The sequence below is a fragment of the Cupressus sempervirens genome, chromosome 2 (assembly GCF_028749045.1).
Source record: "Cupressus sempervirens isolate cs-2001-9-10 chromosome 2, ASM2874904v1, whole genome shotgun sequence".
Taxonomy (NCBI): Eukaryota; Viridiplantae; Streptophyta; class Pinopsida; order Cupressales; family Cupressaceae; genus Cupressus; species Cupressus sempervirens.
In genome coordinates, this window is record NC_143119.1 from 403,061,871 (window position 1) to 403,078,872 (window position 17,002).

The following is a 17,002-nucleotide window of genomic DNA, read 5'->3' on the forward strand; positions in this document are numbered from 1 at the left end:
GTTATTAGTATCAGAGGGACCAGAGTATTAAGAACATCTCCATCCTGAGAAAATATTCCCCTATTATGGATGAGCAGACTATGGGTTTTTTGTTGAAATATTTTTTATCTTAAGTTGGCTCATGTTATTAGCCATACTAGTGATAATTCTTTGGAAGGCTTCTATATCGGTCACAAGAAGCATAACTTGATTAGGTGGTTGTGAAGACTATGCTTGCATGCCCACCAAAGCAATGGGAATAATGGGGTTTTGATCATGTGGGTTGACAGATAAAAAGATAGGGGTTTTGTATGATGGTACAAGCTTGGAGGGTCATGGTAGGAAATGAAGTCCCGAGCACTTGCTGTACTATTTTTTATGTCCAATGAGAATATTTTGCATATGGGCTAGAGGTAGCTTGTGGCACATATGTATAATGAGAAGTGGGATAGGCTTGTAATACCACCACAAGGATTATGTTATAACTACTTGGGTGAGGACCTACTCTAAATTGAGGTTGACATGGGATAAAATCTAGCCAAGGCATCTTGGGCTACTTGATGCATGGTCCTTATGATGAAAGTTAGCACAACTTATTTAATAACATCCAAGTATGTTCTTGGAGCTATTTCTAATGTGGGAGAAAAAGCACTCAAACATCATTTGAAAGTGTGCTAGGATCAATTTTTGAATACTAACAAAAGTTCATTGGGTTCCTTTCAAATTTTGATGAACTAACAATGACACAAAGTGAGGTCAATTTGGAACTAAAATTTTGAGAGAAAGGTTCTCTCCATATTGATCCATCCACTAATGGAATTAGTGAGAAGATTAAGATACCAGTTTAGCTCATTGGGGCTGAGGGTCATTAGGAACAAGTGATAAGAAATATCTTTGTGTTCTACATTATTTTTGACTATAGCATTCTTGAATGCTTGGACATGTTCTTCCATTGTCTAAGGACCCAGATGTTTATATTTTGGGCAAAGTTTCTCAGGGTGGGATGACATATGATGCATTATAGGGAAGTTTACTAATGGTGACAATTATCCCCAAAGAAATGTAAGATATTGGGGGTCATCCATTTTCCATGCTAATAATTGGGATGTAGTTACACTATGAGTTTTTGTAGTAGGTTAGGGCTTGGAAGCCTTACCTTTCTTCTTCTTCTTCTTATTTCAAATTGTGGTTCCAAGTTCTAAAAACTCTGTAGGGAAAATAGAGGATTGCAACTACTAGAGGAGAGTCACAAAAAAAGAGTTGAGTCAAAAAAAGGTTTGGGGTATATAATACTCACTAAACTATTGTTTAGGTGGAGATTGGTCATGATGCTCAAACCTAAAACCAAAATTGGGTAGAGTTGACAAACTTGAACTTCCCTGGGCTAGTCTTTGCACTCACAAGACCAAATGATGCCAAGACTGACCAATGGTATTCTAGAAAATTGTACAAAGGCTCAAAAGGGCCCTCCTTCTAGCACCCTTTATCTATTGATACAAATTCATTTTGCACACTACCAATAGAGTAATAATTGTCAATGATATAGAATGTTTGGCCAATATCATCTAAAAGAGTAGAGAGAGGAACTCTCAAATCCTAAGCTCTTGTAGATCAGGTCTTGACCATTCAAAGGATATGAAAAGTTGGATAAGGAGGTGACTAAATTTTTTATAAGATGGGTAGAGACTTCAACAATTCTTTATGCATATTGGTTTTAGTAATGGATCAATTGAACTAGGTTGGGAGAATGTCATAGGACAGAACAAAGGGATTACAAAAAGAAAATAATAGAAAATAAAAGAGCCTACAAGGTTAGATATCTAATCTACCTATAGTCTACTTTTGCACCATTATTGTCAACAATACATGCTTGGATGATAGGATAACTTAAATACATACTCAATCAATAAATCTAACATAAATAAGTGTTGCAAATGAAATAGTACCAAAGTAAACAAGATCATTTAGATTTATCCAAGCTAAGGAAGATAATGGTAAAAAAATAGAAAGATCTCACTTCTTTTGAAGATAAATTAATCCCATAGCAAGCACTCCAAGATTCCTCTTATCCAATAACAACTTATGAATACCAACATGCATTGGGTAAAACAACACTTATGTGAAGCCAAATTACAAAATCAAAGGTGGTACTATTTTCATTCATAATGATGGTGTTACAATGAAATAAAAGATAAAATCATTAATTTTTTTGACCATAGAATAATCAACATTATTCTTGTTTATAGGCAACCATCTACAACTTTAGCTGAGGAACTAACTTCTTACCCTAACTAATTCACCTACTGCTTTTATTTCCAAAATCTACAAAATCTACTACCGTTTTTAAATAGAAACAACTATGGAAGAGGAAATTACACTTGAAAATCCATGAAAGGAGGATAGAAAGAAGTGGGGAATAAGAAAGGGGGATTTTCCAAGGAAAATGAGATCCATAAATGTTGATCTTTACACGTTTTTTCCATCAAATCTCTATCAATTCTCTCCTCAAGGTTCCCACAGATTGATACGATCACTCCACTTCTTTGATGGTCTTAAATGCACCGAGTACATTGTGAAACACAAATTTGACAAAGAGGAGTTCTTTATCTACCATCATTAATTGTCTATCATGTAATTAATAAGTTTCTCAACCAACAACAGTGGTGGAAGGCCAGATTCAAAAGGAATCCTAATACATCCACCCAAATATTAGAAGGACTTGAGTTCCAAGACTCCTAGATAAAGAATATTGAATTTTGACCACCACATAATGTAATATCACATGATAAAGTCACAAGGAAGAGAGAATCCTAGAGCAGATATGCACTTTTTAGAGTTGTGGTGCCTCTAAAAGCAAGTTAAGCTCTTTTTGAGAAGGTGTTGAAGTCATCCAAAAGGATCCCTACATGCAAAAAATATTAGTTGTAGGAGAGTCCTTGTTATGCACTCTCCCATATCACAACATTGGAAGGGTTAGGCATGCAAGGATAGGCCTTGTTGAGCCTCGAAGATAAATATTTTGGACCTACTCTCATGGAGTGTTGATCATGCAAGCATCCTTCTATTTGCTAACTCATTTATTATAGAGCTTCCCTTCTTGGGAAACCTCATCTCTTGTGTTGACATTTGGTCCTTCCAGGGTTCAAATCTTAGGACCTATCGGACCTATAACCTTCCAGGAATCATCTTCCCATATTTTCCTTGAGATGCCCTTTTCATCAGCCGACCTCCATCCTCTAGAATTTATACCGGTCTTTGTCCAGCTAGCATACCCAAACAATTTTGTCAGTCCTCCAAAGTCAATGCCCATTAGCACCTAGAAAGACTAGAGACTCGTTAATGCCATGATCCTCTTTTAAAAAATACTTCTTTTATCAGACTCAAGATTTTAGTTTTTGGGGTCTTACATCTTCCCATCCTCATGGAGGATAAATGTGACACATGGGGAAGGAGAATAAAACCCAAAACCCAAAACAAGTATATTAACTTCTAGCAAAAGGAAAAAGAATGGTAATCAAAAGCCATAACTTGGAATCATGAAAACTATCTCTCACTAGTAGTGGAGGGAAAAATCCCTAAATCTTGTGAACCTACAATTTCAAACCTCATGAGTACAAAAATAGACAGTTTCAAACTTACCACCACATCACTTGCTCTCTCCTGAAAATAAAAAAATACATCTCTTGGATAAGACTTCTAGAAACATGGCTTATGACGTTGAGTTTTCCTTATGTGATTGATAAGACCACTAATCAACATTTCCTCGTGTGACACATGGGATTAATAAATGATGAGTATTTTTAATGTAACAACTATTTAAATTCAAAATACCTACAAACTTATTATGAGTGACTCAAGACACTTAGTCTAAGGAGGGATGTTGCAACTAGGTAGATATAGAAAGGTGGACAACCACCATTCATAGTCACCTTAAAACCCCATGGATTCACTGGTGCCATGCAAATAATCCACCACTCATCTTACCAATATTGAGGTTGTACATGTGCATGTAATAGTGATAACATACATGTACTCTCTATCTTTTAGAGCCAAAAAAACATCACCTAGACACCCATGGAGGCATGCCTGCAATACCCTGAATGAGAAAAACAAAACTCAACTAGTGAGGTCCTACCTCACATGAGAAATAGGACCAAAAGAGGGTACTAGAGGGTTCCCAGATGGTAAAAACCACTTCTCAATAGGGAAAGTGCCCAAGAAAACTAGCATAAGTGAAACTTGCACCACCACACCAACTAAAACACAAAGAAATGAAATAGAAGTAGAGTTACCCTCCTACACTGAGATGCACTTTGCACTATGAATTTTGAATTCCCCCACTAGGGTCCAAAATCTAGACTACATAGCTCATTTTGCTAAAAGAATACAAACTATTTCACCATAGAGGGTGAAGTCAAAGTAGCTTTGTCCAACAATGAACAACTAGAACAATAGGAAACCATACCCAAGTTCAACCAAAAGAGGAGCTATGTGACTACCAAAAACCATGCCAAAGTGGTAGAAAAGTAAGACAACCACCAAAATAAAGAAAAACAAGAAAAGAAAGGAGAGAAAGAAGATGGAATAGACCAAACAAAAACTAGAAAGACATGACCTATGAACAAAAGAAAACATAGGGAGGAGAATAAATACCAACTTGGAGCACTAAAATGGAGGAGTATTATAATGCTAGGACTCATCCTTTTCTATAAGTGAACCAAAACCAACCTAACCTTGAGAAAAAACCATCGCAAAATTGCATAGTGAATCATTTATAGAAAGGATGACAACCCAAATGACAACTTTTACTTGCAAAACACAATTACAATTATTAAAAAAGTGACAATTAATCCCTTTAGGTGCCTTAAATAATTTTTTGATTATGATAGTTAAAAGGTGAATTAATTGTACGTATCCTCCATTAATGAACTTTGTCTCATGTCTTGACTTAGGACTATAGAAATGTTTCCTTGCCATCGAAGATACATGAGCACAGACTCTTGCTCAGTCCAAAAGTAGCTTGTACAAAGATCGAGGATCCCTACACCGAGGCTAAAAATCCTCACTTCTATCTTCCACACATAAGGGTCCTATATTCTAGACAATGATGCAGAAATGTGAATACCAAAAACCAAAACCAAACAAAAGAACTTACCTCATGCGAGGTAAGAAAAAGGCAATAGAGGAGACCCATCTTTTTGTTCATAAAAAGTAGGGACATGTATGCATGGTATAACACAATGGAAATGTGTTCCTAGTGTTCACATTGTTGGAAATATAAGATAGGCTAAGTTACTGAGAGGGGAGGGGTGAATCAACAACCAATAAAAATTAATCTTAATTCACCAATTAATCCTTCATGTGTAATCTGATCTAATTGCATGCATGAAAAACTAAAAGCATTAAAACATTCATAACACTTTGACACACAATATGGTGACCTGGAAACCTTCCAAATAGAAAGTAAAACTAGGGTGGGGATGATACCCACAAGCTTTAGTACTACAGTATAAAGTTGGCCTGTTAAGGCTTATAATGATCACTTTTGATGATCTACCCTATTAGGAGCAATAAGGACTATTAGGTCTACCTTGCAAAAGGATTTACAAACATACAGTGAAGTATGCACTCGGTAAAGAGATTTACAAAAGACTGTTCAGTCTACTTTGTGAAAGGATTTAACTATTCCACCTATTAGGATGAACTAGTGGTTGATCTTTGATCTATGACCTTGAATTGTTGAATGAGATTTTCTTTGAGTGTAATGATCACCTTGTTGTGATAGATAAATCTTTGTTGCTCCTTATATTACTTGTAGCCCTTTTACTTTGCACTTTTTCTCTTATACATCTTCTTCATATTCCATATATATTCATAGTGGATGTGATAAAATACATTACATATATACCAATCCAATTTAAAATTCATCAAAGTTGGCTACAATACAAGTTTCACCAAAATATACAAAGAGAAACTCGGTGATGTTCTAATACTCGGCAACCATTGTCAATGCTCAGCATCGTCATGCACTTGATAGATGTAGAAGCTCAATCCATACTAATCACTTCCAAGTAGTCTGAACTCGGTCTGCACTAGTGACTCAGTGGACACTACAAAACTTAACATATAAATTGAATCACTTGGTTGACACTACATAACTTAGTCAACACTACCACTATGAGCTTAGTATAAACTGAATCACTTCATTAACATTGCATAGCTTAGTCAACACTAGATTTAGATCACTAAAGTTCTAAACTTAGTAAGCACTATACAACTCAATTTGCACTAAGAAACTCAATAAACACTATGAAGCTCAGTTTACATTGATAATTGCTAACTTGGTAGATATTACTCGGTGTGAACTGAATGATGTTCATGGTACTTGGTAGCAACTATAGAACTTGGTAGAGCCTGAATTACTTGGTTAACACTACTAACTCTACAATAAGCTCTATAACTACTAGCTATATAATTAAGTGTGTGTGTCACTAATAAACAAACTTGATTGAAATGTCAACAATCTTCCCTTTTGGAATTAGTGACAAAAAAACTTATCAATCAAAACTGTATTCTCAAAAAAAGTTCAAAACAATCTTTATTTTCCATCCTATGTCTTTAACTCAGTAAAGTACTCTATTTTTGAAAATTTTCAAAATTGCTTTTGTAAGAGATGTTTATCTAAATATATGTACATGTATATGTATAATATTATGATGCTCCCCCATACATATATATTCAATATACTTTACACATTATATATATCTTCTCATCTTCTCCCCTTTATTGCATCTTTTCATATTCTCTCCTTAATATATCACATCTTATATTACATCTTATCCTCCTTTACAATATGCTTCACATGTTATATATATCTTCTCCCCCTTTTTGACATAAATGTCAAAGGTTTATGCTACATGGTTATTCCAAAATGTGACAAGAAATCAAAATGTACCTTTAGAATTAGTGACATTGTCTTGTCCCAATTTTCTTGCAACAACTTGCTTGCATGCAATGCAATATGTACTTCTACTGATAACTCCATCACATGATCAGCAATAGAGAAGTTGTTATAATGGATAAGAATTTTTGCATGTTCAATATGTTTTTGTATTACATTCGTGATGAAGAATCATGCCTTGTATATTCACAAGTGTGGCCCTTATCCTAGCTTCTTCCCTTAGTAATTCTACTTGCATATTAGTCAAAAATTTGATCTTTGTGTAATGAGTAGAACTATAGCTCGGGTCAAGTGACAATTGTTGTGCACTTACCTTCAAATCTTCATCTATCTTGGAAAGTTTATCTTTGATTTCTTGAGTGAAGATGGATGTATCACATAATTTATCGAATATAGAAGTGACATTGTTGGAAAAGGTTTCCAATGAGCCTAGAATGGTAGACAAGTCTACTTGGTATATGGAAATCTTCTATGCAACTAGCTCTAATACTTTGTTTTCAAATTTCTTCTCTTCTCTTTGCAACAATATCTCTTGTCCATTAAAATCTTCATTGAACTTTTGGACCACTTTTACTAACTAAGCCAAAATAGGTTGAGAAGTATCAACCTCAGTGCTGAGTGCATCTACAAGAATGTTCTTTACATCTTCAAGCATTTGAAATTCTCTATTTCTTTCCTCTTTAAGCCTTTGTTGCTTAGCTTTCTTTTGTAGTAGCTCATCTAGTGTATGCATTTGATAAGGATTCAAAGTAGAGATATCCTAATTCGAAATAACTATATCTTCATCGAGATCAATGTCTTTTTCCTTTGCTAAAAACTTTTGTACTTGGTTGAGGCTTGCTCTCAACTGTCTTTGTACTTATTATTTGCATGCTTGAAATAGTAACAATAATATAAATGGAAGGACTAGTAGTAAAAGTAGATATTGCATTTATTAAAGAAATACCTTGTTGCTGAGTAACCACCACTAATGAAGGATGAAGTATTGACTGCTCAATAGATGAGGTGCTAATCACTTTAGTCAATGAAGTATTGAGCTGAATAGATGTAGAGATTGGTTGAGTGCATGGATTTGTAGTATTTTTCACAACTAACTTGACAGTAGCATTCTCTGAGCTAGATGGCTTTAAAGCTTTTCTTAGAGAGTGAGGAAGTGAGGCTATAATTGTTGCTGCAATCTTTTCAAGGTTGGTCTACTCAATGTTCTAAATCTTAGGGAGATTCTCCTCAGTTGTCTCCTATTCTTGTTCCTCATCATCTATAATATCATAATTTGTTACTTCTTCTTCATCATTTTCCCCTTCCTTGTCATTTTCACCATCATCATCTTTATCACTAACATTAACAACAAAATCACTCTTCTTATGAAGATTGTAGATATTTTTCCATGTGTTCATGGCATTCCTCAGCACATGTTCAATGTCATTTACTAGTATCAAGCAGGTGTTAACTTTAAAAGTAAGTTTTACTTCATTCTACTTGATGGACTCTTTCACTTCTTTGTCATTTAGACTCGGCATGAGTTGCCTTGGAGTTTGCTCTTAAATATCTTTTGTAGTTTTCTTAGCATGTTCCCATCTTAGCTTGATTTTATCCATTAGTTCATTGGGAATATTCTATGCAAGTTGGTCTGGTGAATACTTCCATTTACCTAGCTTGGACATAACCATGTCTTCAACTTGTTGTATTTCCTCTACATTTCTGGTTTCATACTTTAATGATCTAAAATTTATCATGCTGGCTCCAAAATCAATTTCCTTCAATTTCTCTTGAAATGTGGGTGAAGGCCTTTTAAAAATCACATCCTTTACTTCTTTACCAAATTTTAGTTTCTTTCTAGATGTTCTTCTTGTAAACACTGTAGTAGATGACTTGGTAGGTTTGGTTATGATAACCTTACCTTTCTTCTTGACTAGCTCTTCTTCTTTTGATTTTACCTCATCTTCTATATCTATTGGAGATATTATTACAGGCTAAGTTACTAAGAGGGGAGGGGTGAATCAGTAACCAATAAAACTTTATCTTAATTATCAATTAATCCTTTATGTGAATTTTGATTTAATTGTATGCACGAGAAATTGAAGACATGAAAGCATACACAACACTTTAACACACAAGATTTGGTGACCCAAAAATCTTCCAAATAGAAAGTAAAACTAGGGTGGGGATGATACCCACAAGCTTTAATAGTGCAATATAAAGTTGGCCTATTAAGGCATACAATGATTAGTTCTAATGAGCTGCCCTATTAGGAACAATAAGGACTACTAGATCCACCATGCAAAAGGATTTACAAACATACAATGAAGTATGCACTTAGTAAAGAGATTTACATAAGACTATTAGGTCTACCTTGTAAAAATATTTGACTGATCCACCTATTAGGATGAAGTAGTAGCTGATCTATAATCTACCACTAGGTTTTCTGAATGAGATTCCTCTGAGTGTATAAATCACCTTATTGTGACTAATAAATCTTTGCTGCTCCTTATACTGTTGTAGCCTTTGTAATTTTCTCTTCTTCTTTTCTCTGATTATTGCATTACTTCTCTTCAATATATTGGATGTGATACAATACATTACTTATATACCAATCCAATTACATAATTACAAAGTCAACCACAATACAAGTTTACATAAATATTACAAAGTTGGCCAAAGTGTATAAATTTGAGTTCTAAAGATTGACTGAGTGAAATTTTGATACTTGGCATCCACTATCAATGCTCAGAATCATCATGCACTTAGTAGACATAGAAGCTCGGTCCATACTAATCACTTCCAAGTAGGCTTGAACTCAGTCTGCACTAGTGACTCATGAATACTGTGAAACTTGACATATAAATTGAATCACTTGAATCTTACTACGTACTTGGTCAACACTATCACTGTGAGCTCAATATAAATCGAGTCACTTGGTTAATGCTAAGTAGCTCGGTTAACACTGGATTCACATCACATCAACTAAAAATTTGGTAAGCACTACACAACTCAGTCTGTATTGGTAAACTTAGCATACACTGAGATGCTCAGTTTACACTATTGATCATCACCATAGTAGTAACTGCTTGATGCAAATTGAAATTTGTCCAAAGGACTCAGTAGCAACTGTAGAACTTAGTAACAAATGAAATGCTTAGTAAACATTGTTAATTGTAAAATATGCTCGGTATGAACTTATAATCTGAATAAGTGTATGTCACTAATAACAAACATGATTGGAATGTCAACAATCTCCCCCTTTTGCATTAGTGATAAAAATGCTTATCAGTCAAAACTAAATTCAAAAATATCTTTATCCATCACCTTATGTCTCCAACTCAGTAGAGTATACAATTTTTGAGGTTTTTCAAAATTGCTTTTGTAAGAGATATATTTCTATACATGGTAATGCTCCCCCATACATAATTTATAGTATACTATACATACAATATACAATACACATCTTCTCCAATCTTTTTAATTTATTTTTTAAATGTTTTAATTTATTTTTTCTCTTTTTACATCTTATCCAATCTTCTCCCCATTTATATCTTCTTATATCTTGTCCCCCTTTTTGACATTAATGTCAAAGATTTATGCTATATGTATTTACATAGTAATGCCAAAATGTGACAAGAAATCTGAGTGTACCTTTAGGATAAGCACCAAAGTCTTGTCCCAATTCTCTTACAAGACCTTCCATGTGTGCACTAAAATCTACACTTCTACTAAAAATTTAATCATGTGGTTTGTAATGGAGAAATTATTGTTGTGGATGAGCATTTTTGAGTATGCAATGTGCTTCTGTAGTGCATCCATGTTAGGGAGAATCATATTCTTAATATCTATCAAAGTTGATCTAATTCTTGCTTCTTCTCTAAGCAATTCTACCTATTTATTTGATAGAAATATGATCTTATTGAAGTGAGTAGATCTTGAACTTGGGTTCAGTTGCAATTGCTGTGCACTTGCCTTAAGATCTTCATCAATTTTAGACAATTTTTCTCTTATTTCTTTTGTAAAAATTGATGTATCACATAGTTTTAAAAAAATTAGAGATACATTAATGCAAGAGGTTTCTAGAGAGCCTAAAATAGTAGATAATTCTACTTGATGAATGGAAATTTGTTGAGCAATAAGTTCTAAAACTTTATTCTTAGACTTTTTCTCAACTTTCTCCAATAATTTATCCTATCCATCCAAATCTTCATTATATTTCTAGACTGCCTCTACCAACTAACACAAAATTGGTTGAGAAGTTTCAACCTCTATGCCTAGAGCCTTTGCTAGAATGTTCTTAGCATCCTTAATGATCTTAAACTCTTTATTTCTTTCCTCTCTTAGCCTTTTTTGCATGGCTTTCTTTTGAAGAAGTTCACCAAAAATTTGCATTTGATTTGGATTTATATTTGAGATGTCCCATTTAGGAATGACAATCTCCTCATCAAGATCTATATCCTGCTCCTATTCTTTGCCTTTACCCAAAATTTTTGTGCTTGGTTGAGGCTTGGTCTCAACTATCTTTGCACTTATTGCTTGCATACTAGGAAAGGAAACAATTGTTGAAATGGTAGGACTCGCTACAAAAATGGATACTGCATTCGTTGAAATACTAGTGATAGGAATACCTAAAGTAGCCAAAATTTATGTAGAAGGAAGATTTTGCTACTAGGTAGATGAAGTGCTAGGCACTATTATTAATAAAGTGCTAAGCTGGACTAGTGCAAAGATTGACTGAGTGCTTGTGCTTGCAATGCTGGTCATAATCAGTCCTACTGAGGATGTCTCTAGGTTTGATGTTATCAATGTTTTGCTAAGAGAATGAGGAAGTGAGGCTATGACTACTGCAACAATCTTAACTGGGTTGGTCTCCTCAACATCTTGTGTATCTTCCTTAGTAGCCTCTTGCTCCTATTCCTCTTCATCATCTATATTATCAAAATGAGTCACTTCTTCATCATCTTTCTCTTCATCTTTCTCCTCTCAATCATCATCATCATCCTTATCACTTACATTTACAATAAAATCACTCAGTTTGTGAAGAAGATAGACATTCTTCCATGTGTTTGTAGTGTTCTTCACAACATGCTCAATATCTTTCAATAGAATAAGACAATTATTGAATCTTCAGGTTAACTTTTCTTCATTTTTCTTCAAAGATTCTTTTACCTCCTTGTCATTCAAATTTGGCATAATTTTCCTTAAGGTTTATTCATATATATATATTGTAGTTTGCATTGCATGCTCTCAACTTGGTTTAATTTTGTCCATCAATGCATTAGGAATCTACTAAGTAAGTTGGTCAAGTGAGTATTTCCACTTACCCATCTTGGATATCAACATATCTTCTATTTTCTTCTACTCCTCAGTAGTCCTAGTCTCATATTTTAGTACCTTGAAGTTTTTTATTCTAGAACCTGATTCCAACTCTTTCATTCTTTCCTCAAATGTGGGTGGAGACCTCTTGAAGATTATGTCTCCTCCTTTTGCATCTACTTTCTTCCTTGAGGATCTCCTTGTGAACATGGCAGTGAATGTTTTGGTAGGCTTGGTAATGATTACCTTGCCCTTCTTCTTCAGTGGCTCCTCTTCTTCTAACTTTTATTCATCCTCTACTTCTTCATCCTCACCTTTTCCTTTAGTTAATATATAGAAGAGTAGAACTAGTTTTTAGTTTGGCAATCCTCTTCTTGCCCTTGTTAACTACTCGAGGAAGCTTGATCTCTAGTTCTATCCTGACCTTTGCTCATGATAGATGCCAAAGTAAGTAGCCTTAGGATCCACTGGCTCATTTATTAGTGCTTCAATTATGTCTTTGGTTTCATCAATACTGACCTCATATCCTAGAGGTTTTACCCATGCAATTCATGGCCTTACTGCTTGATTATACACCTTGTTACTATCTACCATGAAACAAACATCATCTTTATAATCCTTGACTAATTTCCTAGGGATTCTGAATCTATTATTCATTTTTCTCCATAAATGCATCAAAATACTTATCCATGATACTTTTATAATTCTCTCTCATTTCAATAATTTATTCATTAATTTGATAAAAGACCGGCACATCTTTTCTCCAAACAACAATACCTTTTGATGGAAATAATTTATGAACATAGAAAAATAAACATGTCAAGAGTTAACTGAACTTATATGGATTGTTCTTTGAAGTCTTGATGCTCTCCATGTTTTTATTGAACTAGTTCAACAGTACTTCAACAAGGTCAAGAGAAAGGTTATTCTTGACTACCTTATAAGCCAAGTCCACAGCTTCACATGACACACTATTCAACCTGCTAGAGTTGTAGATTTTATGTGCAATGATGTGAATACCAAAATTTAGTTCCATATCAATCACACTTCTTATTTTCATTCCCCTTCCTTCCCATTCGACAAGGGTTTTCTTTTCTAGTTCAACTTGACTTAGGGTTTTGGCTATTTTAGCTTTTTCCAACATTGGGAGATCAGTGATCCTGTGGATCATCTTCTTTGTGATCAAAATTGGTTACTCCAACCACAACTGACCATTATGCACATGACCAAGGATGTATCTTATCCACTTAATTTGAAAATCTTGTGGCATATGTGTTAAACCTTTAGCTTCCAGATGTTGGTGTTCCGGTTTCAACACACCATTAACACATAGTTTCTCTAAGGTTTCTTCCAAAGTACCAATATCCTAAATTGTACATTTGAAATGAGAACAAATTTTATTGATTAAGAGTACCTTTGGAGGGATTTGAGATTGCACTCAACTCAGATCAAGGGTTTTTGCAATCATAGGAGTAAGCTTGAAATCTGACACCTTCCATTCCACACTACGAACCAACATATCTAAAACTTTCTTCACCTTGCTGCTGGTAGCTACCATCTTCACTTGGTAGAGTTTGAGAGAATTAAAAAACTTTTGGTAAATATTCACTCAAATCACTTGAATTATCTCAAATATTTCTCTGCACAAATAGCTCTAAAAAATTCATGGTGAGAAATGACTTCGATTTCACTTCTTTTTATCAAAATTTTCCATAAATTCCTAGTATGAATGTTAGATCAAATTAACAGACTGTCATCCACTTCACTTGTATTGAATACTTAGTAGAGTCTTTCATGATTTGGTAATCACATAAGATTTATTTACTCCTAACCTTGCTCACTAGAGTCTATGACTCGACCTTGCTTGGTAAGGAAGGTAACTCGTTAGTAATTGGTACCTCTTACTTGGTGATCCCTTTGCATCTTGAATGTTGATATGGATCTTTGGTCCTATCAACTAGAACCAATTTAGATGTCTTCTTCAGTAGCCTAGTTCCAGTTCTCCTTTGAGAAATCAAGTGGAAATGGTTGAGTCACCCAATTCTTGAGTGACTTGATCATCATTGCTTGGACTTGCATTCTCAGCAGATTTTGGAACCCATTGTTGTCTCATTTTCTTTCTGATGTTATTAGCTTTTGCCTTCTTTTTATCTTCAATTCTTTCTATATTCATATAGTTCTTGGCAAGATGAACCAATATCTATTTTCCTCAAATGATGCTTTACACAATTCATCCCAACCAAATATAGCTTTTACAATCTACTATGCTAGATTCAATATCTTAGTTTTTCATTCTAATGACTTGTGTCCATGCTTCTTACATTTGTGACATTTGAATTCAAATCTTGGCTTTTGTTTGCATTCATTTGCTCTATGACCATGCTGATTACAATTGTAGCATTTTCCATTGAATTTTTCTTTCCCATTGCTCCAACATCTGTTTGATGTATGACCTATCTTACCATAATGATTGCAAGTAGGTTTATTCTTTTGAGCTCCTTGTTTAGATGATTCACCATCTCCTGTATATCTAATTCCTACTTTTCCCTTTTGTCTGTAATGACTTTTCTCATTCAATGATTCATGTCTACTTGGGATTTCATCATCCTTTCATTGGTTTTCCTTTCAAAGTTTAGATCATTCTGCAATCTTTCATTCTCTAATCTTAGATTCATGATTTCTTCATTTTCATTGGTGAGTTGATTAATGAAGTCTTCTTTCTGAAGGGATAGGTGTTGAATTTCAATATTCTTTTCTTCTATTTCTTCATTTATCTTGTTTTTCTCTTCTATGACTTCGCACAATCTTACTGACTAAATTTCTTCCTCTCTTCTTATTTTTCATACTTCTTCTTGAAGAGTACTATTCTTTTCCAATAGTTCTTTGATTCTTCATCAGCTTCATCTGAATTTCTTGAATGAATGTCTTCAATTCTTTCTTCAATGTAGAGTGGATCATTCATCTAGATTGCAAGATCTTTTATTCTTTTCAGGGATTCAGAGAATTTCTCTTTTGCTTTCTTGAGTTGTCCAATAGCCAATTCTAAATCTAGCTTCTCATTATCAATAGGCTAATTCTGAATACCTCCATTTCCTTTGATCTATGCTCAAGCTATCAAAATTTTCTCTAAAAACCACAATGCTCTGATACCAATAGTTGGAAATATTATGATAGGCTAAGTTATTGAGAGGGGAGGGGTGAATCAGTAACCAATAAAAATTTATCTTAATTAGAAATTAATCCTTTATGTGAATTCTGATCTAACTATATGCATGCGAAACTAAAAACATGAAAACATACACAACACTTTAACACACAAGATTTGGTGACCTAGAAAACTTCCGAATAGAAAGTAAAACTAGGGTGGGGATGATACCCACAAGCTTTAGTACTATAGTATAAAGTTGGCCTATTAAGGCTTACAACGATCACTTCTCATGATCTGCCTTGTTAGGAGTAATAAGGCCTATTAGGTCTATTTTACAAAAGGATTTACAAATATACAATGAAGTATGCACTCAGTAAAGTGATTTACATAAGATTGTTAGGTCTACCTTGTTAAAGGATTTGACTTATACACCTATTAGGATGAAGTAGTAGCTAATATTTGATCTACAACTAGGCTTGTTGAATGAGATTTCTCTGAGTGTAAAAATCACCTTGCTATGATTGATAAATCTTTGCTGCTCCTTATATTGTTGTAGCCTTTGTAATTCGCTCTTCTTCTCTTCTCCAATGATAAGATTACTTCTCTTTGACATATTGGATGTGATACAATACATTACATATATACCAATCTAATTACATAATTACAAAGTCAGCCACAATACAAGTTTACTCAAATATTACAAAGTTGGCCAAAGTGTAGAAACTTGGGTTTTGAAGAATGACTTGGTGAAGTTTTGATACTCAACATCCACTGTCAATGCTCGACATCATCATGCACTCGATAGAAATAGAAGCTCATTCCATAATGATCACTTCCAAGTAGTGTTGAACTCAGTCTACACTGGTGACTTGACAAATACTATGAAACTCGGCATATAAAATGAATCACTCAATTCTTATTGCATAGCTTAGTCAACACTGTCACTGTAAGCTCGATATAAATTGAGTCACTTGGTTAACACTAAGTAGCTCAATTAATATTGGACTCACATCACATAAAATACAAACTTAGTAAGCACTACACAACTTAGTTTTCACTGGTAAAATCATCATACACTAAGATGCTTAGTTTACACTGCTAATCATCACCATAGTAGTAATTGCTTGGTGCAAACTAAAATCTATCCAAAGGACTAGGTAGCAACTATAGAACTCGATAACAACTAAAATGCTTGGTTAACATTGTTAACAATACAATATGCTTGTTATGAACTTATAATCTAAATAAGTGTATGTCACAAATAACAAACATGGCTAGAATGTCAACAATATCTTCTCCTTTACCTTCTATCAATAGGAGAGTTGAGTTGGTTTGTTTCAATTTAGCTATCCTTTTCTTTCCTTTGTTCATAGTCCTAGGAAACTTTAATTCTAATTCAATTTTGGCTTTAGCTTTAGCATATGTTCCAAAATATGTAGCCTTTGGAACAACAGGTTCATTGAAAAATGCTTCAATAATATCCTTGATGTCATCAATATTGACCTCATAACCTAGAGGCTTGACCCATATAATTCTTGGTCTGACTACTTGTATATATACTTTGTCACAATATACCATAAAAAAGTATCATCCTTGTAATCTTCTACAAGTTTCTT